Below are 27,517 nucleotides of genomic sequence, written 5' to 3'. Positions count from 1 at the left end.
TATATTTTACACGTGGTTTCTATTTATTACAATAATAATCAAAGTGAGCAAATTCTTAGACTTTTATACTCCTTTGTATGAAAAGTAATCTGAATCTAGAGAAATAGGTACAAAATGACAAATCTCAAAGGGGTAGCCATGTTAAACTGCATCTGCAGAAAAAAAAGAACCCCCTTTGGCACTTTAAACCCTGCCTGATTTTTTGGGGCATAAGCTTTTGGGGGTAAAAAAACCCACTTCATCAGTTTACCCACGAAAGCTTATGCTTCAATAAATCTGTTATTTTTTAAGGTGCCAAAGGACTGCTTGTTATATTTGCAGGTACAAAATGGTTAGCAATGTTACATAATGCCAGAGTATTTTTGTTAATATTCAGCACATTATGGTCGCCTAATGCTTCTGATGCCATACAGACAGACCTCCACTATGGAACTCCAGTGGAGTGACAGACTCTCAGTGATTTCAAAATTCACAAGTTTCCTACAGCTGCACTGTACATGGCTGTCTTCCTGTCACCCATACTTTTTAATCTGTCTTTGGGTAAGTGCATTATATAAATAGTCAATTTCTAATATTATTCAACTGGAATATATGTTCCAAGGATACATATGAAAGCAAGAAAGGGGTGGAGTAAACTCATCCTATTTCATTCCATTGGGATGAAAGCTTCCTCACATCAAGCCATAGCATCTTCCCTAAATATAATGCATAGCAGAGTCCAGGGTCATCTGTGCATATGCCTAACAACTTTCCTTTTATACTAACAGTGCAATAGCAAACCTCACTGTTGTAATATACCGGATTATTTTGCAGCACGTTCTGTAAGCCAATGAGTAGAAAAGCAGCTGGGAAATGTTTTGCAGCTTTGATTGATGATCACATAACAACCCAGATATGTTTTAATTATGATAAATTATGATAAATTATGGGCTTTGAACTTTAAAGAACATCTGGCTTCTGTTTGAAGAGATTCCTGACAGCGCGACATTGCTGAGCTAATGGGACATAGTTTCCCTTGGACAACTCATTTAATTTTGTCAGATGAAGAGCAAAGACCATGCCCTTTTTTTGTTAAATAAACTAAGCTAAGGCATTCTGTGTTGTTTTAGACAAAGATGAGGCATGTGGGTTATAACACAGCAAGATTATGTTAACATATCTAAGCCACAATTTTAGGAAAGGGCTTTGTGAATACAGAGTGATAAGAGTGATCAAAGAAGCAACTAAAAAGACTCCACTTCAGCAGGGTACTGACACGTGTAGTTAACTTTAAACATGAATATAGTCCTTTGAAGTAAATTAAGCAGTTCCACAGCTGGTCCCCTGGAAGTCCTTGAATGGTGCTATGACAAATTACACCAGCTGACACTGTCCCAGTGTGACTATTGACATGGTTTAGTACAGGTTGGACCTCCTTAGTCCAGCACTGTTGGGACTTGACCAGTCCCAGACAAGGACTTTGAAAAAGGCACCAGCCTCCCTGCTGGGCTCCTCAGCCTTGGCAGTGCCATGCCCTCTGGCACTCCTGCCAGCTTCCCTGCCCCACCAGCTGAGGGCTCTGCTGCCCCATGGACCCTCAAGCTCTAATGCCTCACTGGCTGGCTCCATTCCCAACTACCAGTAACCGCTGCTGCTGAGGATCTCTGGTTCAGCAACATCTATGGTCGTACCAGAGCCGCCCAGACTACCATACTTGCTAAATTGGAGCCTATAGCAGTGATAGTAGTTAACTTCAACTACCCTCATATAATGCAATCAACTATAATATCAGAGAAGCAATTGCTTGACATTTTCAACAATTGTTTCCTGGAATAGGTTTTTAATATCATGTGATTCAGTGCAAGAAACAGGAATTATTTGCAAAATCTAAAATGAAAAGTAGATTGGTTAATGGGAAGGGAAAGAACAATTAACCAAAAATAAAAAAAGCAAGTTATTATTTGCATGTGTTGTAAAAAGAGAGTAAGCCAAAGAATCAGTGGATTAATTCATCCATCCTAAGAGATCCATTAAAGGAGCTAGACTAAGGATGTTGCAAAGAAGCTAAATTATTTCTTTGTAATAGTTGTCAGCACCGAGGCTGATGAGAAAATATCTGAGACATGGCTACTCTTTTTCATCTAATAAAGATTCAGGCCTTAAAAAAAGCAGGCACTGGACTTAATTGGCAAATTAAACAATGGCAAGTTGCCTAGCCTAGATGAAGACCATCCAAGAGTTCTGAAGGAATTTAAGAACAAAAAGACTGAATGGATAAAAGGGTTCATAGGCACATTAAAATCAGCTGTGGAACCAGGGAGCTGGAGAGTAAAATGCTAGCAAGGTTCATGGGAATTATAAACTAGTATGTATGTGTTTACTTTGGTACCAGTTAATTAACCAAAACCTTTAAAAAATTGACTTATCATATATATAGTAGCCCAGTGTCTGTGTGTCTATAACACTGATGTACACAGCCATGCCCCCTGGCTGTGTACGTCAGCGCCCCACCCCCCCTTCCCCTTGCTCCGTGGAGGCAAGCGGCCTCAGGGCTCCCCCCCCCGGACACCCTCCACTGCCAGCGCTGCTTCCCTCCCCCCTTCCTCCGGCCCCCCCATCATACCCTCCAGCCCCACAGCTCCCAATCCCCCTCCCCAGCTCTGCTTTCCACCCTCCCTTCTGGCCAGCCCTTCCCCCTTCCCCTCCCTGCCTGGTGTGCTGCGCTGCTCCCAAATGTGCGGCGCAGCATGCCACAGAGGAGGGGGAAGGGAAGGGAAGGGGGGGTAGGGCGCCACACAGGGAGAGGAAGGGGGTGGGGCTGGCCGGAAGGGGGGTGGAAAGCAGAGCTGGGGAGGATCGGGGGCTGTAGGGGAGGATGGGGGGCTGGAGGAAGGGGGGAGTGAAGCAGTGCTGCTGGGGGGGGTGTCCGGGGGGCTGTGGGGCTGGCCAGCAGGAAGAGGGGGTGGGAAGCAGAGCTGGGGGGGAATCAGGGGCCATGGGGCTGGACGGGAAGAGGGGGGGCGGGAAGCAGACCTGGCCAGGGGGGCAGCCACTGGCCGCAGCCGAACCCCAAAGGGCCGCTTACCACCGCTTGCTCCCCCACGGGGGCCCAGCTGAGAGCCTCTCAGGTGGGCCCGGTTGGGACAAGAAGGGGGGCGGGGCAGTGATGTACATGGCCAGGGGGCGGAGTCGTGTACGTCACCGCCCCCCCCATTCCTCCTCCCGCCGTGGCGCTCAGTGGTGCGCCCCTCAGCCAGGCCGCCGTGGGAGAGGGGAGGGAGGGGCGGTGACATAGACAGCCCTGCCCCCTGGCCATGTACATCACCGCCCCACCCCTCCTCCCCCGTGGCAGCCTGGTTTAGCACGCAACACTCAGCTGAGCCACCACAGAGGGAGGGGAAGGGGGCGGAGCAGTGACATACACTGCTAAGGGGTGGGGCCGTGCATGTCACCACCCCCTTCCCGTCCCAGTGTGGCACTCAGCTGAGTGGTGCGCCCCTCAGAAGGGCCGCCGGGGGAGCCAGCAGTGCAAGGGGCCATTTGGGCTCCCCTGCGGTGGGAGGGGAAAAAAGGGCGGTGATATACACGGCCCCACCCCCTGGCAATGTACATAACCTCCCCTCCCCCCTCCCTCACGGCAGCCCAGCTGAGCAGGCAGCACTTAGCCAAGCACCACGGCGGGAGGGAAGGGAAGCGGGGAAAGAGAGGGGAGAGAGAGGCAGGAGGAGGAGGAGAAGCGAAAGGGAGAGTGAGAGGCAGGAGGTGGAGAAGAGAAAGAAAGAGACAGAGAGAGAGGCAGGAGGCGGAAGAGAGATGAGAAAGAGTGGGTAAGCAGGAGGGCTACGTCTACACTGGCCCCTTTTCCGGAAGGGGCATGTAAATTTCACCAGTCGTCGTAGGGAAATCCGCGGGGGATTTAAATATCCCCCGCGGCATTTAAATAAAAATGTCCGCCGCTTTTTTCCGGCTTTTAAAAAAGCCGGAAAAGAGCGTCTAGACTGGCCCCGATCCTCCGGAAAAAGTGCCCTCAGGAATAAGACCCTCCGGAAAAGGGCACTTTTTCCGGAGGATCGGGGGCCAGTCTAGACGCTCTTTTCCGGCTTTTTTAAAAGCCGGAAAAAAGCGGCAGACATTTTTATTTAAATGCCGCGGGGGATATTTAAATCCCCCGCGGATTTCCCTACGACGACTGGTGAAATTTACATGCCCCTTCTGGAAAAGGGGCCAGTGTAGACGTAGCCCTGGAGAGAGAGAGAGAGAGAGAGAGAGAGAGGACCTGAAAATCCTGTCTTATGACGGGGTAATTGGCTAGTTAGGATATGGTAGGCAACACTACCGTTTTTTGAAAGGCAAACTAAGCCTTTTCTCTCTAATAGATCTCTTTTCTTTGATCAACGTAGTAGAGGATAAGAAAAAAACAAGTAAATATTTATTGGCGCTTTCAGAAAGCCTTTGACAACATCACTCACAAAAGCCTAATAAGAGTAAAGTGCTGTCATGGATTATAAATTTGTAGTAAGAGCCCAAACAAAGAATGGGAATACGTTGTTAATTTTCAACAAGGTAGTATTTACTGGATCAGCTATACTAGAGGTTGGTGGTGATTAAAAAAATGGGTGAACAGAGCATAGCTGACAAGAGTTTTGACTAGAGAAAATAATAAGGCATTCCAGTGAGATCAAACAAAGTTTGGTGAATGGGACAGCATGATGGGTGATGAACCTTGATGTTTACAGATACAAGGTAATGCACATGAGAAAGGAATAATTTGAATTAGGAATACATATTTCTGGGGTTTAAATTGACTGTAAACACTGAAAAGAAAAGACTTGGACAGATTTATATGGCAGCCACAATAATGCCCAACATGTTGGGGGGCGGGGTGTCATAAAAGAAATAATGTAAGCAGTATATTGAACCAAATGGACCACAGTTCTAATACATTCTGACAGTGCCTATGTGCCAGTCTCTCACAAATTAATAACACCGACTCTCTAGTGCCTTGTGGTATCTGTCAACTCATTCTTTTCCAAACATAGCCACAAACCATGCCTAGAATCCAAATAGGAAGCTTCCAGGTAAACTGAAGGTGCACAATAGTTCAAAAGGTAGCAGCACATTGCCAGAGCTGCCCTAGAAGAAGCATCTGATTAATTAGCCCATGAGTGTTCATACCCCTCAGGAGGAATTTATCGTCTGAAAAAATTAAATAGTTTTGGTCTTTCTTGCTGTCTTGAGACACCTGTTGACGCTTGTTTAATCCTGTAATTCAGTGCTTTACATTATGCAGCTCTATATGTGTATTTCTGTATGCCAGAAGTTAGTTTACACATGGTTGTATGCGATAATGCTGATTATACTGCAAGCCTACGTCTAGATTGGCATGATTTTCCTCAAATGCTTTTAATGGAAAAGCTTTTCCATTAAAAGCATTTGCGGAAAAGAGCATTTAGATTGGCCACGGATGCTTTTGCACAAAAGTGCTTTTGTGCAAAAGCATTCGGGCCAATCTAAACGCACTTTTGCGCAAAAAAGCGCCGATCGCCATTTTCACGATCAAGGCTTTTTTGCTCAAAACAAATCTGAGCTGTCTACACTGGCCCTTTTGCCTGAACGGGAGCAGCATAGTATTTCTGCAAGAAGCACTGATTTCTTACATGAGATCGTCAGTGTTCTTGCAGAAATTCAGGTGGCCAGTGTAGACAGCTGGCAAGAAAAACTTGCCAGTCTAGACACAGCCCAAGTGTTTTCACTTCCTTGTGACACACGATACACCATTCAGTTATCAGAGACTTCAAACTAACAACTTCATGAAATACTGAACTGGCCATCTGAGGCAAAAATAGTCAACAAGCAAGGCAATTCACTGGTGATACTGAAATTCTCACTGAAAGAAGACCTGTTGCCTCACTATTGAAGGGTTGATTCCAAATAGAAGGTGCGTTGGCATTCACTAGTTGCTACACTACAGGTGGCTTTTAGGTTTTAATTCCTGCCATAGTTATGAAGTTCCTTGCTTTTGTTGGCTTGCATCAACTTTTTTTTCATTCCAGCTTTGTATCAGACACCATATGAAAATGAAAGCATAAGTACTTGTGCTCAGATTTTTATGCCCATACTCAATTCATCACGATGTACTACATATATCATTAGAAACTGGGCCTCTCATTTTAACTTCAAATATGAGGTCAATTTACCAATTGAAACTTATATTGTTATGCCCAAACAGGAGTGTTCAGTTCATATTTCCCATAAACAATTAACTCACCAAACCATCAGGACCTAATTTTTATTAACATCTAGACGTTAAGAATTAGGACCTCCGAATTTATGTAGGCTTTTGTTTTTACTAAGTCAAGACTCATAACATTCTGTAGGTCGCAGTATTCCTGCTGCTCATTCCATTAGGAACTAGTTTACCCCGTATTTTGTATTTTTTCCCCCTTGGGCTTAATGTAACTATATAATATGAACACTGAGCAGTTATAGTACACTTTTTAGTAGAAGCTCTCCAAATTCTTTACAAACATGAGTCAGACTTAGTATCCCATTGTACATATGGGAAAACTCAGGTATAGACAACTTAAATGACTTCTCCAACATTTCACAACAAGTTAATGACCAAACTCACTTCCATTCCAGAGCCCTAATGAGTGGACTACATTCGTCATTTTCTGAGAAAATAGCTATAACCCCTGGGCCAAATCATCATCAGGTAAAAATGACACAACTACATTTAGAGTAACAGAGAATTATACCAATTTACACTAGTGAAAAATTAGGCCCAATGTTTTTAACTAATTGCAGGTATCAGTTGCTATACAGTGATCCTACCAATGCTGAATCTAAGACAACATATAAATATTGCTAGATTTTAATTCTGGACTAGATATTGTTATCTGTAAAATAATTTTACAGACCAATTGACGATATACCATAAAGGCCATTAATAAGTGGAGCTAATCATAAATTTGAATGAAAAATGGGGAGAAACTGTTTCTATTTTTCAACCAGTTGGATCAATAAGTCAATATTTGTGTGCCCTAATCACAAAATTCTAGCAGTAAATACTTCCTATTCTAGTAGTTACTTCCTATTCTAAATAGAGGCACAAACAAATAAGGAGCATAACTTACTGACATTGTAATAGCAGCCAGCTGACTCTGAAACAACTTAGTGTAATTGTGTGTTAACAAAATATCCCTATAATTATACTCCTAAATATCACTTCAAAATTGCCCAACATTTCATGCTATAATTTAAAAAAAGGAAGTTGATCAACAGTGCCATGTTTCTCAAGTGGCACCAACAGAAAGGGGAAGCCCAACGTATTTTATCATTTTCTTCTGCAGTGATAAGAAAATAAACTCAACCCCATTATTTAAAGTTTTGTTTCATCTACTTCCATAGATGAAAGAAACTTATGGTGATTATATTTTTAATCCTAATTTTATTGTATAAGAGAAGATAATATTACAGTTTACATTCCTTTCAGGGAACAGTCTAAATACTTGGATCATATGTAGCTCTCACACATGCAAGCAAATTCATTCTCAATTATTCCATATCACACATCAACAGAACACAATTACAGTCCATTTTCTACAGAATTATTGGTTTAATTCATAGCCCTGATATGCTGACGTTTTCCTCTGAAAATAGTCCAAGTGTCCTATCAACATATCTTGCGCTGCTTTAGCATGGCAGTCATCATCAAAGTAAAAATTCTGATCGATAACTTTTGGCTTTTTATGGATATCTGGTTTAAAAAATACAGGCAAAGAAAACACAGAATTCGTTTTGACCTAGCAGCTAAATGAGTCAGACTTTTTAACTTAAATTTATGCCCATTTTATAAGCAGAGTTTTGATCCCAGGCTGTGCTAGTGTGTTATTTAAGTATTTATACTGTGGTAGCCCTCAGAAAGAGCAAGGCACTTTCCAAGCACAAAGACAACCACAGTTCTGCCCCCCAAAAACCCTATTCTCAGCACAGAAGGGACTGCTATGATCATCTAGTCTGACCTCATGTATAACACAAGCCATAGATATTGCCCCAAAATAATTTCCCAAGCACAGGTTTTAGAAGAACATCAAATCTTATTTAAAAATGATCTGTGATGGAGATTCTACCATGACCTTTGGTGAATTGTCCCAATGGTTAATAAAGCGCACAGTTAAATAATGTATCCCATATATCCAGTCTGAATTTGACCTCATTCATCTTCCAGCTACTGGAAGGTGTTATATCTTTCTCTGGTAGATCGAAAAGTGCATTATCAAGTATTTGTTCCACATATAGGCTGTTACAAAGTGTAATCAAGTCATCCCTTAACCATCTCTTAATTAAGCTGAACAGATTGAGTTCCTTAAGTCTATTGCTGTAAACCATGGCATTTGTTTTCTATTCATTCTTGTGTCTCTTCTCTGAGTCCTGCCCAATTTATCAACATCTTTCTTTAACACAAGAGTTAAAGAAACACGAGAATACGTGTGAACACGAGAACAGGAGACAGTGGTCCAGCAGCAGTCACACCAGAGTCAAACACAGAGGTGAAATAATCTCTCTATTCCCACTTGAGCGTCCTGTGTTCATGCAGTCAAACATGGGACATTCACTCTTTTGACCACAGCATTGTACTGGCAGCTCAGATTCAGTGCTTGTAATCTACCACTGCTCCTAAATCTTTTTAATGGCCACTGCTTCCCAGGACAGAACCCCTCAACCTGTGTGTTTGGCCTACATTCTTTGTTTTTAAATGTATGCATTTCCATTCAGCCACATTAAAATGCTTACCGTTTGCTTGCACCCAATATACAAGCCCTACAAGGGTACCTGCGCAAGGCCCATATTATTTAGGTTCTGTTTTTGTGCAACCAGTTAATAAAGTGTTGGGTGCTTTATTCCTGTACTCTCCCATTGGTTACAAAATGGTAGAGTCTTTCATTGATGTGTCTTCATTATCTCTATAAAGACTCCACCTTGGTCATCAGAACATGGATCTTTACAGACACAATGGGAACTATCTATACTTCTTCAGCAATATTTTTTTAATCTATAATTAAGTAAATCAATCAGCAGCACTCAAAATAATTGAGTTTATTTTAGTGCTGATTTGAGAACTCTGACAAGTATAGCTTATGCGAAAAAAGTAAATTAACTTTAATGACTACTTGAAATATAATTTGTGTGCTATCATTGATAGCCTATCAGGCACAACAAAGTGGCGAAAACACACATGCACGTAAGAATTTTTAATTAGTTATAAAGTCTTTAATCGCCAGAAGTCTATTCCAACCCTAGTTGTCTATGATTTGATGAGTCTTCCATTCATAGAAACTGTAGGCTTTTTACAAGAAAAACTGCACCATAGAAGGAAAAAAACATTGTGATTCATTACATTTAAAAGAAAACAAGATATTAGCAAACTACTTGAGATGATATGAATCTAACAAATGAGCTACATGAATGAAGCATTTGCAAAATCAAAGCTTGACAAGCATAGCTACAGAAAAGCCTTCAGTTCATTGGAGATCCTGATTCCTCAAAATCATATGCAAAACTTTCAAGCTCAACACTTAGGTTTTGAAGATGATGGGGTTTTACCACCACTGACACAAACTGAAATGTTTTCATTACATTTAGTAGAAAGGGAAAGGATCCAGCTACTGTGGCAGAATTGCGCTATACCGTATGTACAGACACTAATACATGGGAAAATTCTAGGGAACAGGCTTCAGTACAGATAAGTATTTTTACTAGGTAGTTCCTTACCTTGGAACTACTTACTACTTTGCACTTAAACTTGGCAAATTGGGACCAATAGGCATGATTGTGAAGGTCTACCAAAGACCCTCTCCTAGCATGTATATATTGGATATAGATGCCTGTTAAACTGGTATTTGCTTTGATACAGTTCAGTACTATCAGTGGTCATTCGGTCCATGCCTTCCATCAAAAGATAGCCACACACTATGGCTCTGTGCACTGGCAAATTCCACTGTGCATGGCATTGCTTTGTGTGTGTATACATAACAAAAGCTAACAATAAAAACTGAATTGATGAGTGATCCTGTTTATATTTAGTAAAAAGCAAATTACACAAAACCTTAACAGAAATACTTAAAATATCGCTATAAAATGATATTCATGATAATAATGTAACTGTTGGGTAAATCTTCAGGATGACATAAATAGTGCGGACTGCATGTAAAGGAAATCTGATTATGTGCTTATTTACATAATACAGGAAAAGTCTGGGATTGAACTCTTGCCTTGGCAAGAGACTCAGTTGCTCTTCAGCAATTTATTATAGCAAGCTGGAGATACCATTTAGGAGTGTGGACAGGAGGAACATATCTATAATTTTCGGGAGCATTCACTGAAGACACATGTTCACCCTTGCTTATAAATAGCCTGTAAATGCAGACGAAATGTGAGAGTTTATGCCCTAAGCCCCACTTGGTATTAACCATCAAATAACAAATGCTACAGGACACTTAGGGTATATCTAGACTACATGGCTCCGTGAACAGAGCCATGTAAACTAGTTTACCCAGAATAGGCAAAGAAGCGGGGATTTAAATAATCCCCACTTCATTAAAATAAATATGGCTGCCATGCTGTGCTGACGATCAGCTGATCAATCCTGTAAGCCTCGTTTCACGAGGCATAAGGGATTGGTCGGCAAAGGCTTCCCCAACTGACCAATCCACGTATAGACTACCACGCTGTGCCGGATCAGCTGATCGTCAGCACAGCGTGGCAGCCATGTTTATTTTAATGAATCGGGGATTATTTAAATCTTTGCCTATGCTGGGTAAACTAGTTTACATGGCTCCATCGACGGAGCCATGTAGTCTAGACATACCCTTAGCGTTGATACTTCATTATATTATATTTGGTTGATCTTGAGACTAAGCCAAAGACATACATTTCAAAGAAATCTCAAAGGAACATTTGGTTTGGTTTCCTGAAAGATTTGTTGCTATATATTCCATTGAATGTTGGCCATCTTCCAGTTTGTCTCAAGTACTAACATTGGACCCTCCTTTTGTGATAGTCAGCAGACCCCTGGAGTTCTCTTCAAAGTCAGGCATGTCATTCTAGTAGGGGTTTCCTTTTTTGGTTTCTATATCAATGTGCTGCTGATCAGAGATCACAACAGGTGGTTCAGTATCTGAGGAAAGAACAATACACATAATAATTGATATCAGACTTTTGCTATTCCAAATGCTACGAAGCATAAGGAAGTAATACTAGTATTCTGTGTTTCACAATAGGATGCAATGAGACAACCCTGCTGTGCTGACCTAAGGTTATTTAACTGAATACAATTGTGATATGTATTTGGATAACATAAGTGGCATTATACAATATTCAAGACATTTGGACCAGGTCTGAATCCCCAGGAAGTCATTTGGAGTTTTGCCGGTGCTTTGCAGACTTTGGCTCATAATTAGTTGGCCTCCGTCGGTCAGTTGACCATGGATGACGTATCCTAGTTCTCGTCTTGGTTCGTGTCGAATTGTCTGGGACAGCGTCGGGGACAGCGTCGTTGGTGGCTGAAAAGGCCAATCCGGGACAGGCATTCTTTGCCGCAGAAGTCGCAGCTATAGGTGGTTCCCTGGCTGTTGTTGTTGCGTAACTTCCTGCGGGCTCGCTTTTCTTCTGATGCACGCATCATGTTCGTTTCGCCTGACTTGAGCTGTGTGGTCAGGGTGCCCCTCCACTTTGGGCGGTCTGCTGCAAGGTCTTCCCAGGACTGCGTGTTTATGTCGATGGCTTTCATGTCCCTCTTCACGACATCTTTAAATCGCAGGTTCGGGCGCCCTGTGGTTCTCTTCCCAGATGCCAGTTCCCCATAGAGGATGTCCTTTGGGATCCTCCCATCCTCCATGCGGCGTACATGGCCAAGCCAACGCAGGCGACGTTGTCGGAGCATGGTGTACATGCTGGGGAGGCCGGCTCGAGTCAGAACTTCGAGGTTGGAGACTTTGTCTTGCCAGGTAATACCCAGGATGCGGCGCAGACCTCGTAGATGGAAGGCGTTCAGTCTCCGCTCTTGTCTCGCGTATGTGGTCCATGTCTCGCTCCCGTACAGCAGGGTGCTGATGACGCAGGCGTTGTACACTGCCATCTTTGTTGCGGTTGTCAGCCGGGGGTTGGTCCACACTCGGGTTGTCAGGCGGGCTAAAGTAGAGGCTGCCTTCCCGATCCTCTTGTCGAGCTCAGCGTCAAGGGAGAGATTATCGGTGATGGTGGAGCCCAAGTACGTGAACTGGTGGACGACGTCAAGCTGGTAGTCGTCTACTGTGATGGCTGGTGGAGTGACAGTGTCCTGGCTTAGGACGTTTGTTTTTTTCAAACTGATAGTCAGCCCAAAGTCTTTGCAGGCCATGGAAAAACGGCTCATCAGCGACTGTAGTTCTTCCTGGGTGTGTGTGACGACTGCTGCGTCGTCGGCAAATATCATGTCCCTGATCAGCGTCTCGCGTATCTTCGTCTTGGCTTTGAGGCGAGAGAGATTGAATAGCTTGCCGTCCGATCTGGTGCGGAGGTAGATTCCTTCCGTTGCTGAGCCGAAGGCATGCTTGAAGAGCAGGGCAAAGAAGATCCCAAACAATGTGGGGGCAAGAACGCAGCCTTGCTTGACGCCGCTGCTGATGCTGAAAGGCTCGGAGCAACTGCCGTTAAACTGCACTGTTCCCTTCATGTCTGTGTGGAAGGATTCAATCAAACTCTGCAGTTTTGGTGGGCAGCCGATCTTGTGAAGGATTTTGAAGAGTCCGTCTCTGCTGACCAGGTCAAAGGCTTTGGTGAGATCAATGAAGGAGACGTACAGGGGCATCTGCTGTTCTCTACACTTCTCCTGGAGTTGTCGTAGGGAGAAAATCATGTCTACGGTTGACCGTTCTGCGCGGAAACCACACTGTGACTCCGGGTAGACACGTTCAGCCAGCTTCTGCAGTCGGGTCAAGATGACCTTAGCAAATACTTTGCCTACCATGCTAAGAAGGGAGATGCCTCTGTAGTTGTTGCAATCACTTCTCTCGCCCTTATTCTTGTAGAGGGTGACGATCTTAGCATCCCGCATATCCTGCGGTACGGCTCCTTCTTTCCAGCACTGACAGAGCACTTTGTGAAGAGGGTGCAGTAGGGAACACTTGCACTGTTTCAGCAGGTCTGGAGGAATCCCGTCGCTGCCGGGGGCTTTTCTTGAGGCCAGTTTATCAACAGCCTTGCTGAGCTCTTCTACTGTTGGCTCTGCATCAAGTTCTTCCATTATTGGCAGGCATTCAATGGCATCTAATGCTGCGGAGGTCACCGTATTCCGTCTGGAGTAGAGGTCAGAGTAGTGTTCCACCCATCTCCCCAACTGTTGTTGCTTGTCGGAGATTATTTCTCCAGTAGATGACTTGAGGGGTGCTGTTTTGCTCTTGGTAGGGCCCAGCGCTTTCTTGATGCCGTCGTACATGCCTCTTGTGTTCCCTGATATGGCTGCTTTCTGGATGTTGTTGCTGAGCTGCTGCCAATATTCGTTCGCACAGTGTCTGGCAACCTGTTGAGCCTTGCTCCTAGTAGCCCTGAGAATTTGTAGGTTCCTCTGGCTTGGTGACCGCTTGTATTCTGCCAGGGCGGCGCGCTTAGCTTCTATGACTGGAATCATCACAGAGGACTTTGCTTCAAACCAGTCGTGCGTCTTTGTGGTCCTCTTTCCAAAGGTTGCCAGGGCAGTGCAGTGCATTGTGTTCCGCAGTGTTTCCCACTTTTCCATGGCAGAGTCTCCTGTCTGTGTGGCGTCAAGTTCCTTCTCAAGCGCTTCTGCGAATTTCTGCGTCAGGTCAGGCTGCGACATCTTGCTGATGTCGATGCGAGGATTTCCTTGTTTCCTTGAACGATAAAACCTCTTCGGGTTCAGCCTGATCTTGCAGCACACTAAGGAGTGGTCTGTGTCGCAGTCAGCGCTATGATAAGAGCGTACGTGCAGGACGCAATTGATAGCTGAGCGGCGAACTAGTATAAGGTCCAACTGGTGCCAGTGTTTCGAGCGCGGATGTCGCCAGGAGACCTTATGCTGGGGCTTGGTCTGAAAGTATGAGTTGGTGATGCACAGGTTGTAGAAAGCGCAGAGCTCGAGCAGGCGTTGGCCGTTCTCGTTCATTTTGCCGACGTCAAATTTTCCGAGGCACGAAGGCCATGAGTCATTGTCCGCACCTACTCTGGCATTGAAGTCACCCAGAAGGATGAGTTGTTCCTTGTCGGGGATGCTGTTGATGACAGATGTTAGGTTCTCATAGAACCGGTCTTTAGTTTCCAATGTTGCATTCAGAGTTGGGGCGTATACGCTGACGAGGGTGATAGGGCCCGTGGTGGTGTTGAGACGAAGGGTGAGGAGTCGTTCTGAGCCATTACTGCCTGGTTCTACCATACTCAGTAGGCTATTTTTCACCGCGAAAGCTACGCCATGCTGTCTGGGCTCGTCTGGGGCCTTTCCCTGCCAGTAGAAGGTGTAGTCTTTTTCTTTCAGAATGCCTGAGTCTGCCAGTCGTGTTTCCTGTAGGGCGGCGATGTCTACGTTCAGCCTCAGAAGTTCGTTGTTGATGACTGCTGTCTTTCGTAGGTCGTCAATGTCCCATACGTCTTCGGAGAGGCCCGTCAACATTGTACGGACATTCCAACATCCCAGTTTAAGAGGTGGTCTCTTTCTCAGTGTTTTGTTGCCTGGTGCGATGGTTGCAGCCTGCCGTTCGGAATATTCCTAATCCCCATGCACCCAGTGAGGAAAGCAGACTGTGGCGGGGCAGTACCTGACTGTCTGGGGGCTGCCCAGCTTGAGGCGGGCGGTAACTGCCCAGTGAGACCCGAAGATCCCTCCCACCGTCGGGAACAACCCCTGGCACCATACTCTACGCCAATTGAGCTGTGGCTTATAACCGGTAAACTGTTGCTCCCCGTGTTGTTTCCGCGCTAGTAGCGCTAGCGAGGCTGGAGTGTCCTCTCCAGGGTTGTGAGATATGTTGGTAGTTGGATACTAGCCAGGGCGATGTAATATGGAGGAACAGGCTATTGCCCACGTAGCGGGTCCCCCCTCTCCACGTCGTCGATGGATCCAAAGGAACAGCAGGGCTGCTACAGTTTGGCATCGGCGCCGTCACAGGAGTTGCCAGAGCGAGGCTGCAAGCAGCGTCGAACTGTCTTAGGGACTCCGACTCCGGATTTTTCCTCGAGGTTTACTCCTGAAGCCTTTTCCATGGAAGAATATAGCCGCAAGGCAGCGGAGGTTTAAAATCAGGGTTTTCCTTCCCCTAGATGAACTGCCTTCTAGGCTGACGAGTATCATCTCCCCGAAGCAACTGGTTATAAGGCGCCAGTGACCCACCTGCGCCCCTTCTCCTGTCAGTTAAAACAGTTCCGCCGGGTTTACAAGCTAAACCGCACGTGAAGGCCAGGAGCTGGACTTGGTTGTCAGAGGCTATTGGAGACGCACGCTGTATAGGGGTACTTTTATAGACAGTGGGAGCTTATCCCCACTACCACCCCTGGCTATGACAACCTTGGCTCATAATTAGTTCTCACCAAATCAGGTTAATATTATTTACAATGGGCTAAATTCTTCTTTCATTTACATCAGTTAAACTTTACTGAAGTCTTTGAGCTTTATTTTGGGTGTAACTGAAAGGAGACTTTTGGGTTTGATGCTCAAAGAGAAGCAGGGTCCAAATGATGCTGATCAGCACTTTAATAGCTTTGAAAATATGGCTCTTAAAGCTTAAAAAATAAAAGAAGTTAGACATATATCAGGATACTTTTAGGACACAAATGTCACACCCACCTTTGAAAAGTGACAGCTAAGTTGCCCGCTGTGTAGCATACACTCAGGAAAGGAGTTGGTTGTGCATGGCCTTTGGCACTAGCATGCACCTGGGCAAAGAGAGTGCAGTGTGGTATAAATTACTGCCAAATCGAATTGTGAACATTGCCTAAGCCAATTGAAACTACAGGAGAGATTAGGTTGACTAGAATATACTTACTCAGCTGGAATGTAGCCATCATACCACTCCTGCCCTTCCCTCAGGCTCTTTATTAGCATGTTCTGGGGCAAAGTTCATCTATAATGGGAATTCTTTAACTGGAATTTCAGAAGATTCCCATAGGATTGTGTGGGCAAAATATTTCCACTCTAATTTTTAAATGGCCATTTTCCACTCTTCCCTAAGGATAAATAGTTTTGTTTTCTAAAAGGGCTTATTCACTAGAGCAAGATTCTTTAGAAAACAGCTTGCTGCAGTTGTAATTAAAAAGCTAATTAAAATGGGCTCTATTTGAAATGCAACGAATCTTCAATGAAGTACAAAGTTGAATCAGGAAACTTGCAGGGATATAATAAACATCATTTCAAGCAAAAATGGAAACATCAATACAAGAATACAAATGCAAAAAAAGCAGATTTTGGGCACAGACTGTTATGGCAAAGAATATAGGTAGGACATGCGGGATGGCAGTACAAAGAAGAAAATTCAGATAATCTTGAGGGTGTGAAATTTAAAAGCAAAAAAAGGCAAAAATAATACTGTTTCAACCGTTTTTGTCCAGGACTTTCTGGTCCAGCAACATCCATGGTTCAGTAAGATGATGGATATTGTCGGAACAGAGAGAACTTGGACCAGAGAGTGCCAGCCACAGAGGTTGCCAGTCTAGTGGGCCAGCAGCCTGCAGTGGCCTAAGGGCTGGGAGCCCAGCCGGCAGCCTGTGGGGCCAGCAGTCAGGAGCCCAGCCCATGGAGCTGGCAGCCCGGGGCAGGGAGCCAGAGCAAAGCTAACAACTGGAATGGAGCCCAAGCAGCGCAGCCAGGGACAGCAGAACTCTGGCAGGCAGAGTGGAGCCCCAGCAAGCTGGGCCAACAGAGCCCTGGCTGCTGGAGCGGGGCCAGCAGTCAGGAGCAGGGCTGGAGGCAGTAGACTGGCTGAGGCCAGGGCCAGGCAAGGAAGCCTGGGAGAGACCAAAGGCCTGACCTCTCCTGGTCTGGCAAACTCCCTTGTCCAGGACTGCTCAGCTCTGAAGGGTGCTCAGCGGTCCACCCTGTGCTCCAAACTTTTGCTCAGATTGGAAGGTGAAATTCATATGACCCTTTTTAAAGTTGTTTAATCATCATTGTCATTATTGCCATTGTTTTCTGTGCCAAAAATCTGTTATTTGTATTCTTTTCTTCACGTTTCCATTTTTGCTTTAAATTATTTCATTTTATACACACACACACACACACACACACACACTAAGATTTAGATTTATCTGGCATTGCTCGGGTACTTAACTCAAATAAGTTTTGATTTTCTTCATTTAAATCATTGTTCTGGGGTGGGGTTGAGGATGAGGGGTTCCGTATGCAGGCTGCCCTGGAGAGAGAGGACACCCCCAGACCTCTCTCACCACAGCAACTTAGGGTCAGATGAGAAATATATCCATGAGTGCTGAAGCTGCTGCAGGCAAAGTTGGAAATGGGGTGCATGTCCCCCAATGGGGAGACGACAGAGAAATACACAGACAGACACATAAACAGATGAACTCTCTGAAATATATAGTAGATACCTGGCCAAGTCCCCATTCCTGGCCTCTGCTGGCTCAGTGAGGGTTATAGCTGTCCCAGTCCCCATCCCTGGCCCCTTGCTGCCCTCCTGAGGTCATTCTAGTGTATAACTATCCCTCCTACCAGACCCCGTCTTTTCCATTTTATGAGAAACAAACACATTCCAGGCACATCCACTGTCCTGGCACAATCAAACCCTCACTTTGTTTTCAGTTATGATAAGAGGAAGCTGCACACCAAAGTTTGGTGACCCTAGCTCTTACCATTTAACAGGAGTTCTTGAACAAATGAACTCACAAATGGATAGACAGACAGACACACATTTCTAAGTATATAGTAAGATGTAAAAAAAATTGTTTGCCTATGTGTTACTGCATAATATTGAAAGGGGTTATACAGGTAGTAGACTAATTAACCCAGATTTAATCTTTAGCAATATATTAGGATATAATAGTTGTGGTTTTTGCGTGTGTACACATACGTTGTAAGAGGTTGACCATGTAACCATGTTCCTGTGTTTTGCTGTATTCAGTTAATTCAGAGATCAAAAGCAGATAACATTTCGATGAACGGTGAATGTAGTCATATCAATGTCTTCATTTCTTTTTGAAGTATGCAGTAAACTACCTGGAATGGCAGGACATGGACAGTTGCTTTATGCTAATCCATATAGCTAATTACTGGTGAAGCTTAGGAAATAGGAGGTTACTTCAAATCTATTATTTTTTCACCCAAGGAAAACCTGTCAAGATGCTGACAATAACCTGCCAGAAATCTATATAAAGAACTCTTGGACCCTCATGCTGCTTCTCAGATATCTTTAAGCTTCATCTGGGGACGTTTGAGTCACAAGACTGAGGTCCCCAGTTCCAGCCAGGGTCACCCCGATATTTGACATTGGACTGTGACATATGTGACTGATTCTGAAAGAACTTTTTGCAATTCAGAATGAAGTTCACCCTCTTTCCTATGAAACGGACTAAAGAACTCTAATCATGTCTATATATAATAATAATCTTTTAACCAATACTCTCTTTTCTTTTTTAACAATTGTTAGATAAGTGATAAAATCTGAAATAATCAATGGCCTGGTGGATAACATGTCTGATCCTTTGGATTTGGATTTGATTTGGCTGTCTGAATGGCATCCCAAGGCTGGATTGATTAAGACCGTGGTCCCCAACACGGTGCCAGCGGGTGCCATGGCGCCCGCAGGGGCATTTTCATGCGCCCGCCAGGTGCTTGGGGCTGGCCTGGCCCCGGGCACATGGCGCGGCGCTTGCGGGGAGCGTCGGCCCCGGGCACGCAGCACTTGCGGGGGGCGGGAGGGAGCACCGGCCCTGGGCGCACGGCGCTTGCAGGGGGGGGGAAGCGCTGGCCCCGGGCGCACGGCGCTTGCAGGGGGGAGGAGCGCCAGCCCCGGGCACGCGGCTATGGGGGGGCCCGGGTCCCAGGCGCACGGCTATGGGGGGGGCGCCCCCGGGCGCGCAAGTGTCCCCGCCCCCTGGCGCCTGGCGGGCGAACGGCCACGACCACTGGCGCCTGATAACCTCAAAACGTTGGGGACCACTGGATTAAGAAAACTGTATTTTTGGCTTTTTGGTGACCAGTATAAGAAGGATTTGAATTAATGCTTCCATTACAGTCAGCTGGAATGGGAAAGAAATCTTGGGTGCGGTTATGTAAATACACTTCACTTAGGTTGCTTAGGCCTGCTAGATATTCAGTTGTTAGCATGGTGTTTTGCCCATTATAACCTATTTGGCTATTTTGGGGGTCACAAACTGTGTTAACAGTAAATGCAGGAATTGTAAGATGTGGCCGCCAATGCTTGCAGTTATTATAGGAATGCACAATATCAAAAAGTCAGGCTGTTTTTAATTCAGTTAGAAGTGGAGACCCTGTCAGTGTAAATACACTGAATAGAGACTGCTCTTTCCAAGCTCTATATAGAGTAATCTGGGGAGGGAGTCAGCAAGCTGCATGTCCTCCAGGCATAAGCTGTAAGACTTCTTCAACCTATTCTCCCCACTGTTTCAATGATAGAGTTAAAGAAAGGCTCCACCAGGATCTCTTTTGTATGTAAATGTACTCCAGTAGACGCTGAAATCTCTTGTGGCTGGACTATGCTTTGGGCCAAGAGCTGAAATCACTAGGTTTAGCCCAGAGCCAAATCCACCACAAACCAGATGAAGATGCGACGAGCAGCCAGCAGGGGGTGATGGAGAGGCATGAGGAGCAGTCAACAGAGCGGTGACAGCAAGGGTTGATGAATAACCAGCAGAGTGGCACTATAGCACAGTGAGCAGGTGGATGGCAAGTGACCAGCAGAGTGGGTGAAATGCCTTCTATCTCTCCCACCCCCAACTCAGGAGAAGAGGAAAACTCTGCAGATGCACCTCTGAACTCTGGTCTGCCCTGACCAAGAGCAGCGACTGTGGGTGGGGTGCAGAGAAGGGTGGGCATGGAAGGGGACCTCTACATTGCTGGACTTGAGAGCCAGAAGAAAAGGACATCGCCCAACCTACTTGAGCATAGACATTTTCTTGTGGTTTTGGTTATGAACTCTGTCTGAGATGTTTCCTATGGACTCTGTCTGAGGTGTTTTCCCAAATTAATGCCACGTTACTTCCCACCTCTTTTATTAACGGTTTATTTTCTATACTCAGACTCTATGCTTGCGAGTGGGGAAGCATTGCCTTCTAGAAGCACCCGCGGGTGTTGTGCGAATTTCTGAGGTTACAGAATGGGGACTGGAGCCAGTTCTATGTTGGATGGATGGAAAGGAATCCCCTAGATATTGAACACAGCCCTGGCTATTGCTGCTGTTACCTGGCAGAAGGGTTACAGCAGTACGATATTGCAAAAGCTGCTTTGTTTCTGGATTGATTAATCTAATTATTAGAAATAACATTTTTAATACAGTTTGCTCCATTCTTTGCAGATTTCCCCGACTGAACAATCTCAGTGTGTCCCTTGCCCCATCCTCACATATGATCTTGGTTACAGGCTAGTTTTTCACTTCAGCTGCAAGCAGCAAATTATAAAATGTGGTGAAAGAGCCTATCCTATCAGTTTTTCACTCATTCACCAAAATGAACAGGACCAAAAATTAACAGCAAAAGTCCAGACCAAAGAAGTTTAATTAAAATGAAACTCTTGTTTGACTGCCAGTAGAGGATGGGGAGGTTCAGGGCTCCAGCCACTGGCACTGCTACAGTAACAGTAGTGGCATCCAGAAACACGGACCCTTTAAATTGCCCCTGGAGAATTGCTGAAGACTGGCAGGGATGGGAGGATGCGCCAAGCTCTGGCCAGTGGTAAAAGCTTGCTGCCCTTCTGCCTTTGGCACCACCTCTTCTGAGAGCTCACAGCTGAGCCCGCCCTCCATGTTGCCAAAGAGCCCATGGAGGCTGTTGGCTTTGCTACCTCTATCTAACCTATACAAAGGAACGACTCATCACTTGCAGAAGTACTTACATAACAGACCCTCTTGAATACCTTAATTCTGGACTCGTTTCCATTCATCCCATTCCTGCGGACCACCTCAGCATCATATATATCAGCTAATACATATTGGATTCAACTAAAAGTCGACCAGCTGATCTTACAGCCTTCTAGCCTTCATAATTTCAACAAAGCTCCTGAGAAATGTATTGGATTTCAACACATTGCGCACTACTGAGAATTCATTCTCCTCGGAAGTACTTTCTGTAAGCCAGTGTTTAGTGCATTACAATACACCTGCTATATGGGGATTGCATTTAATAAACTACAGTGTCGCTCTTATATTTTAAACTAGCAACTTACCTGACATTGGCAGGACCTTGGGGATGTCGAGGGGGTGCAGGAAGCTGGCAGGCCAGGGGTTTGTTCTTTCCCCACCAGCACCTCCCCACCCACCCAGGGCCTGTTCTCTCTCTCTCCACAGGCCACTCCCCCAGCCCGCCTGGGGCCTGCTCTTTCCCACCCATGTCGCCACCTCCTAGCCTGTTCCTAGTCTGTTCTCTCCCTCCAAGACAGCCCCCCTGCACCTTGCACCTGTTTTCTTCTCCAATGGCTACCTCCCCAGCCCACGGCGCATCTGTTTTCTCCTCCTTAGCCATCCCCAGCCCACCCATGATCTTTTCTGTCCCCCCCCCCCAGCCATCCCACCCCACCAATCCATCTTGGGCCAGTTCTCTCCCACCCCTGACTAGCCTCCCAGCCCACCCACAGCCTGCCCTCTCCCCTCCCAGACTATCCTGCCAGCCTGTCCAGGGCCTGTTCTCTCCCCCCATCCCGTGCTCTGGCCAAGTGTTGGAAGGGGAAGATAGGGTTTGGGGAAGGGAGCTTCTTACCAGGGTGCTGGCAGTCAAGATGGCGGAGCCCCAGCCCTGCTGGCCACTCTCTTAGTGGTACAGATGTCCCCCATGGACACTCTGCAGGATAGCTCCCCTCTGCACACTCGCTGCCCCCCCATTTTCATATTGCATCCCTCCAAAAGCAGCCCCTCCTTTGACATATTATGGAAAACTGTCCCTTTCCTAGGCTTTCGAGGTCTCCTGGCACAACCAAACCCTGACATTGCTTTAAGTTAGGAGAAGAGAAAGCTGTCTACCAAATTTGTTGGCCCTAGTTTTTACTGTTTAGGAGGAGTTCTTCAACAAACAGACTCGCAGACAGAGAGATGCACTTTAAAATATGTATAGAGAGAAAAGATAGGGTTTTCCTGAGTTAAAGAGATGTAGTTAAAAAAAACTAGAAAAGCCTATCCAGCTTCCATCAAGAATGATGGGAACTAATTGTGCACATTAATGATAGGTTAGGGCATGAAATATGTATGCCTTTAAAATTATGCAAAAGCGACGAGGAGTCCTGTGGCACCTTATAGACTAACTGAAGTGTAGGAGCATAAGCTTTCGTGGGCAAAGACCCACTTCGTCAGATGCATGTAGTGGAAATTTCCAGAGGCAGGAATAAATATGCAGGCCAGGATCAGGCTGGAGATGACCAGGTGGATCCAATCAAGGAGGATGAGGCCCACTTCTAGCAGCTGATCTGGAGGTGTGAATTCCAAGAGAATAGAAGCTGCTTTTGTAGTTAGCAAGCCATTCACAGTCTTTGTTTAATCCAGAGTTGATTGTGTCAAACTTAAAGATGAACTGTAGCTCAGCAGTTTCTCTTTGAAGTCTGGTCCTGAAGTTTTTTTGCTGCAGGATGGCTACTTTTAGATCTGCAATTGTGTGTCCAGGCAGATTGAAGTGTTCCCCTACAGGTTTTTGTATGTTGCCATTCCTAATATCAGATTTGTGTCCATTGATTCTTTTACGTAGGGACTGTCCTGTTTGGCCGATGTATATAGCAGTGGGGCATTGTTGGCACATGATGGCATATATTACGTTGGTGGATGTGCAGGAGAATGTACCAGTGACAGTATGGCTGATCTGGTTAGGTCCTGTGATGGTGTTGCTGGTGTATATATGTGGGCAGAGTTGGCACCGAGGTTTGTTGCAAGGATTGGTTCCTGAGTTCGAGTTCGAGTTATTATGGTGCGGTGTGTAGTTGCTGGTGAGAATATGCTTCAGGTTGGCGGGTTGTCTGTGGGCAAGGACCGGCCTACCTCCCAAGGCCTGTGAGAGCGAGGGATCATTGTCCAGGATGGGCTGAAGATCACTAATGATGCGTTGGAGAGGTTTTAGCTGGGGACTATAGGTGATGGCCAGTGGTGTTCTGTTGGTTTCTTTCTTGGGCTTGTCCTGTAGCAGGAGGCTTCTGGGTACACGTCTGGCTCTGTCAATCTGTCTCCTCACTTCCTCGTGTGGGTATCGCAGTTTACAGAATGCTTGTTGAAGGTCTTGTAGGTGTAGGTCTCTGTCTGAGGGGTTGGAGCATATGCGGTTGTACCTCAGTGCTTGGCTGTAAACAATGGATCGTGTGGTGTGTCCGGGATGGAAACTGGAGGCATGCAGGTAAGTATAGCGGTCGGTAGGTTTTCTGTATAGGGTGGTATTGATATGACCGTCACTTATTTGTATCGTGAAAGAAAGAAACCAACAGAACACCACTGGCCATCACCTATAGTCCCCAGCTAAAACCTCTCCAACGCATCATTAGTGATCTTCAGCCCATCCTGGACAATGATCCCTCGCTCTCACAGGCCTTGGGAGGTAGGCCGGTCCTTGCCCACAGACAACCCGCCAACCTGAAGCATATTCTCACCAGCAACTACACACCGCACCATAATAACTCGAACTCGAACTCAGGAACCAATCCTTGCAACAAACCTCGGTGCCAACTCTGCCCACATATATACACCAGCAACACCATCACAGGACCTAACCAGATCAGCCATACTGTCACTGGTACATTCTCCTGCACATCCACCAACGTAATATATGCCATCATGTGCCAACAATGCCCCACTGCTATATACATCGGCCAAACAGGACAGTCCCTACGTAAAAGAATCAATGGACACAAATCTGATATTAGGAATGGCAACATACAAAAACCTGTAGGGGAACACTTCAATCTGCCTGGACACACAATTGCAGATCTAAAAGTAGCCATCCTGCAGCAAAAAAACTTCAGGACCAGACTTCAAAGAGAAACTGCTGAGCTACAGTTCATCTTTAAGTTTGACACAATCAACTCTGGATTAAACAAAGACTGTGAATGGCTTGCTAACTACAAAAGCAGCTTCTATTCTCTTGGAATTCACACCTCCAGATCAGCTGCTAGAAGTGGGCCTCATCCTCCTTGATTGGATCCACCTGGTCATCTCCAGCCTGATCCTGGCCTGCATATTTATTCCTGCCTCTGGAAATTTCCACTACATGCATCTGACGAAGTGGGTCTTTGCCCACGAAAGCTTATGCTCCTACACTTCAGTTAGTCTATAAGGTGCCACAGGACTCCTCGTCGCTTTTGCAGATTCAGACTAACACGGCTACCCCTCTGATACTTTAAAATTATGGTCTCTGTTATGTTGCAACTAATCACAAATGACGGCACAATATGAATTACCACAGAGGGAGGGAAAACACTATGAAGCATATTAAAAACATGTAGGAGACATGTCCACCCCTATTATAGTTACATTAAGAAAGTTCTGAAGAGACAACGTGTTACCGTTTTGGTTGTTTCCAGGCCTACAGTGAATAGAAAGGGCCGATAATTCAACATTGCCATAGGTGTATGGCTGCCTGGTACATTGGAAAATGACAGAGGGATCTTTGGCTACAGTGGTGTCTGCAGTTGCTAGGATGCTTGTTCATCTTGTTCATTGCAGTTACCCTCATAATACTGTAGTGAATCTCCTCTTCTAGATCCCGTATGATGCCTGATTGTTCATATTTCATATAACATGCAGATAGTTAATAAAAGTATGTTCAAAATGATGCAGTGATGCACAAAAGTGCTATAGAGTTTTCATATAATATAGAGAAAAATCACATTACCAATTCTTCTTTTAAACTATGTCTAGGGCTATGTCTAGATTGGCATGATTTTCCAGAAATGCTTTTAACGGAAAAGTTTTCCATTAAAAGCATTTTCGGAACAGAGCGTCTAGATTGGCACGGACGCTTTTCTGCAAAAGCACTTTTTGCGGAAAAGCGTCTGTGCCAATCTAGACGCGCTTTTCCCGAAAAAAGCCCCAATCGCCATTTTCGCGATAGGGGCTTTTTTGTGGAAAACAAAGCTGATCTGTCTACACTGGCCCTTTTGCGCAAAAGTTTTGCGCAAAAGGACTTTTGCCCAAACGGGAGCAGCATAGTATTTCCGCAAAAAGCACTGATTTCTTACGGTGGGAAGTCAGTGCTTTCGCAGAAAGTCAAGTGGCCAGTGTAGACAACTGGCAAGTTTTTCCAGAAAAGCAGCTGATTTTCCAGAAAAACTGGCCAGTCTAGACACAGTCAAGGCCACAACACAAAGCGGCCATATTAGAGGCATAACTACACAGCTCAATACTTGAAGCGGGGGAGGTGGTTCATGTGTTTGATTTCATTTGTAAGACTCAGTTCAGATAAAAAAATATCTATTTATGATGTTTTCAGTTTATCACATACACCCTCACATTAGCAAATTTACAACCTGAGCAGCACCCTGACACTTCTGGTAACACATCACAAACTTTCAGCAATGACAGACAATGCTCAAAAAAAAAAATCTTGCTCCATACACTTGTTCTGAGCTTTCAAAAAGAAACTGGCAATGCTTTTCATGTCATCTGCAAGTACTTGTCATATGCAGATGTTAGACTCCAAATGATAAAGCTATGTTTTGACATTCAAAACGAATCTATCTGCAGATTAAATTAATTGCCTGTGATGTTGATGTATCCAATCCTGCACAAGATGCTTCAATTTGAATCCCAGAACCATGAAAGCTTGTAGTGGGGAGGGCGGGTAGGACAGAGCTGCACCAGTCAAGCAAGGGTTCCACATATTATGCATTGTGACTCAGGGTATGTCTACACTACCCCGCTAGTTCAAACTAGCGGGGTAATGTATGCATACCGCACTTGCTAATGAAGCCCGGGATTTGAATTTCCCGGGCTTCATTAGCATAAGCGGGGAGCCGCCATTTTTAAATCCCCGCTGCTTCGAACCCCGTGCAGCGCGGCTACACAGGGCTCGAACCGGTAGTTCGGAATAGGCACCCTAGTCCGAAAGTAAGGAATAAGAGATCCTTGAAAGTAAGGAATAAGAGATCCTCCGGAAAAGGGCTTATTTTCCGGAGAATCACGTCTAGACTGACGCTTTTCTCCGGCTTATCCCCAAGCCAGAAAAAAGCGGCAGCCATGTAAATGCAAATGCCGCGGGGGATATTTAAATCCCCCGCGGATTTTGCTATTCCGATGTGTCTAATCTGCATCCCTTTTCCGGAAAAGGGGTGCAGTGAAGACACAGCCATTATATTTTCTTTCAACATCTGTTTGAAAAGTATCCAATAAAAATGGTTAGTAGAGTACTCATAAGTAGGGACTTGTCTCCACTGGGAAATGTACTAGAATAGGTATTCCTGAATAACTCCACAAGCGAACACTCTTATTCTGGAATTAGAAGGCCTTTTTCTGATTTCACTTAATCCCTTTTGGAATTATAAAACACATTTTGAATAATTATTCCAGAATAACTATTTTGGTGAATTTCCAAGTCTAGAGAAGCCCTGAGGTACAGCTTCCTTCTGTGGTGATTTGAGAGTTCGAGGGAGCATAGCATTAGGTTGGCAAGTCCAAGGGAGTATTTTGGAAGACCTTTCTTCAGTTGTCTAATTCAAACATGATTATAATTCAAAAAGCAGCTGAAAGGTGTAAATCAATAAGCGTTCAGTCAGCCAGAGTATTTAACAAGAATAATCCACTGAAATATTCAACTATGCACGTCCCTTTGTCATTTGCCAGGCTTCATTGAAATGAAAGCAACTTGTCACAGACTTAGAAGGCTGGCAGAAAAACACTGGCACTGCTCTTATATGGAAACCAGTGCTGTTTGGGCAGAATGGTACACAAAAGTGCCATTTGTTCATTCCACTACCAGGATAAGATAACATTCCACATGCCAATGACCTGTAAGTGGGAGGATGGGCAGTGCACAAAAGATTGGGCTCTAAATGGAGGAGCAATGCAACAAATATTAAAGTAATAAATCCATTAGTATCACTGTAGTAAAATACAGCCTAAGTATATTGCCCACAAAGAAATACATGCTTTTAAACTTAGCGCCCCCCCCCCCACACACACACCCCTGCCCGATTCCCCCAGTTCTTTACTGAATTATGCCATTTCCAAATGCTTTGGACATCTGGGTTGCTCAGTGTGGGTTATTTCTAGCACTCCTTGAAATTGTATGTTCAACAGTTTTTTTATGATACTTCTACATTTTTCAAAACTAAGCACCATCAGAAAAAGTTTTCATTTTTTCAAGTTTTATAAAAAATAAAACAAAATAATAAAATTAAGAAATT

The 27,517-nt window shown here is 45.0% G+C and overlaps 1 pseudogene; it reads right to left on the bottom strand.

The window, feature by feature from the left end:
• Positions 1 to 7,553: 7,553 nt before the first annotated feature.
• Positions 7,554 to 27,517, bottom strand: part of LOC149524074 (uncharacterized) — a 79,348-nt pseudogene continuing 59,384 nt past the window's right edge.

Source organism: Pelodiscus sinensis, chromosome 7 (assembly GCF_052426305.1).
Source record: "Pelodiscus sinensis isolate ZL-2025 chromosome 7, ASM5242630v1, whole genome shotgun sequence".
NCBI classification, from domain to species: Eukaryota; Metazoa; Chordata; order Testudines; family Trionychidae; genus Pelodiscus; species Pelodiscus sinensis.
The sequence above is the reverse complement of the archived record's forward strand: the minus strand, read 5'-3'. Positions and strand labels throughout refer to the sequence as shown.